Genomic DNA, 2,926 nt, shown 5'->3' with positions numbered 1-2,926 from the left:
AGGAGATGACCCTTGGGGCCCAGAAGCACAGTCTTTCCTGAACACCAGAGCCAGGCGCTCAAGGGGAAGCCCTTGTGTGGGCTGCATGCACACACCAGCTCTGGTGGAGTCTCAGCTGCTGTGTGGAAAAGGCAGGGGCCTGGGGTGCTCACCTGACTTGGTTGCAGCATGGCCACTGCATGGGGAAGGCAGGACACAGTGCATTCGCCCAGCCCGGTTGTGGTGCAGCTGCTGCGCAGGGTGGGCAAGGCCCTCAACCAGCTGGGTTGTATTGTGGAGTGGGTGGAGCATGCCCTCTGGTGCTATCAGGCTAGAAGGAGGGTGCCAAAAATGGCATTCACCAGCTCTTCACCAGCAAGTTAGGATGAGATTGTAAAAAAGGTGCCCACCAGCACTTCCATCCCCAAGAAAGTCCCAGCAGGTTCCTATCTCTCTGGCAGCCACTGTAAAATCAGTAAGGGGATCCCCCTCACTTATGGTCTAGGTGCTCTTTGCCATTTTTGCCCTTTCTGCTGCTTTTGCCCTGGATCTCACTGCAAGTGGGTCTGCATGTAAGCCCTTTAAGAGTGGGTTCTCTGTTCCCTATAGTTTTATCGTTCTCATGGACTTAATCCCCACTGATTTGTGGGGCTCCTCTTTTCAGTGCTGGACCCAAAGGTCAGGGTATCTCACATGGGGCTCAATCCCTTCACTCCTTGAGGGAAAGTTCTATATCTTTGGGATCCCTCCCAGCTGTGGGTCACTGCTTCTGGGGTGGGGACCTGGGTGAGACCGTGTCTCTGCTTCTCTGTCTCAATGCATCTTTTTTATCTTTTGTTGTCAAGGCACTGTTTATCTAGTTCTCAGGTCCTTTTCAGAGGAAAATTATCCATATGTAGCTGTACGTTTGTTGTGTCCATGGGAGGAGTTGAGTTCAGGGTCTTCCTATGCCGCCATCTTAAACCCTTCTACTCAAAGCAATAAATTTACATAAAATAAAAATTACCTAGATGTTGAAAGCTTTCACTTGCAACATGAATGTTGAGGAACCTCAATTATCTAGAGTAGTGTTGTCCAATAGAAATATACCGTGATATATACTTACATATATATAATCTTAAATTGACTAATAGCCACATTAAAACAAATAACATGTGAAATTAACTTTGATAATATGTTTTATTTAGTCCACTGTGTTTAAAATGCCATCTCAACAAGTGACCAATATTATAAAAAGTGTTGAGATATTTAACTATTTTTATAGTAAATTTTTAAAATCAGTGTGTATTTTACACTCATAGCACATGACAATTGGAACTACCCATGTTTAAATGCTCATACCCATGTGTGGCTGCCAGCTGCTCTACTGGATGGAGAAACTCTAGTTTATTTCTCCCCTTTGGACCATCCAAGAACTAGTTGCTTTGTGCCAAGAGATCAAATCTGAAGACACTAACAGTCATTCTGAGTAAGGGCCCAAGACACACGTCTATTCCATAAGTCAATTCAGATTGTGAGGTTAGAGCACATTTTGCCATATTTTCTAAGTCTCCAACAAATGCAGAAAAGAGGCCATGTCCTCATTTGGCAGAATGTCTAAATTCTGAGGCCTCCAGTGAAATACACTGAGGATTTTCTGCCAAATAAAAAGGAGGCTGGTTGTTCCTAGTATCAAGGGAATGCTTGGCAGCTGAACGTTTACAAAACATCTCTTTCATCTGCCTGATGGAAGAGCTGATCAAGGCTTCCCAGGTAGTCATTCTCCCAGGGATCTTGACCAGATGCTAACAATGCAGGTGAGAGCACCTGTCCTGCTTGGGCAGCTGTGCTCTAAGCAGGAGTCTCATCACCAGGTCCCTCAAAAGATAAGGTTTCTCTTCCCAGTTTCATCAGCCTCTTCCAGACATTCTGTTGCTGCTCTGTGCCGTAGTCACTTTTTTACAGCTTCTTTCACCTGATTTCCAAAATCACTGTTTTCAAGGTCACCTGGACTGAGACCTCTTGTCACTGCCACTCACCATCTTCCCAGGCCCCTGGGGTAGAAACCCTCTTTCTCCAGATCGAGTCCACCTTCAGGTCATGTTTCCTTGACCTCTGCCGTGTACCTTGAATCCATCCCTCCCCTCTCCCCTTGCCAATGTCTGGGTTTACACTCCCTTCTTGCTTGCCCCACTACTGAACCAATTTCTTAACTAGCCCCCTTTCTCCAAGTTCCCTACCCATACTCATCTCAATTTATCTTCTACCTTGCTGCCAGGGTGAGCTTTCTAAAATAGAAACTAAATCGGGTCACTTTTTGGTTTCAAGACTTTTACTGACTCACTGTTGTCTACACAGTGGATTTTAATGCTTTTTTATAAGCAGAGGAAGCCCCAACTTTTTTCAGGAAGGTGTTACCAAGAACCCCAGGATAGAAAACAGATAAAATCTGAGCTGCTCTGAGCTGCTCTGGGTGAAGCAGGGACAGAGGCCTCAGAGGCTGCCCTAAAGTCCTCTAGCCCCAACTCCTCTGGGCCCCCGGCAGCTTCAAGGAATCCTGAAGCACTTCTGGACACAGCTGGAACCCTACTGCCCAGCGGGAAGCCTGTGCTCCTTGGCCTAGCATTCAGGGCCCAGTGGAATCTGGGTCCAGCCCACCTTTTTGGTGCCATCACCTGTCACGGCACTGCACACATACCCAAGTCCCCGCTACACAAACCACACATGACCCCACATGCCAAGCATTTCTGAGGCTTCACACTGTGGCCACACAGTGTCCTCTGCTGGGTGTGTCCTCCTGCCCATCCCTGTATGGTGAGATCCTAGTTCCCTTCCCAGGTTTAGCACCATCATTCTATGTGAACTCTTCCCTTATGAACAACCTGGATGAACTTCCGTTATAAACTAACCCCTCCCTCCTCTAGGAATACTGTTGAATTTACTGTCTAACCACTTACCACATCCGTTA

Source organism: Phocoena phocoena, chromosome 1 (assembly GCF_963924675.1).
Source record: "Phocoena phocoena chromosome 1, mPhoPho1.1, whole genome shotgun sequence".
Classification (NCBI taxonomy): Eukaryota; Metazoa; Chordata; class Mammalia; order Artiodactyla; family Phocoenidae; genus Phocoena; species Phocoena phocoena.
Note: the sequence above shows the minus strand (reverse complement) of the source record.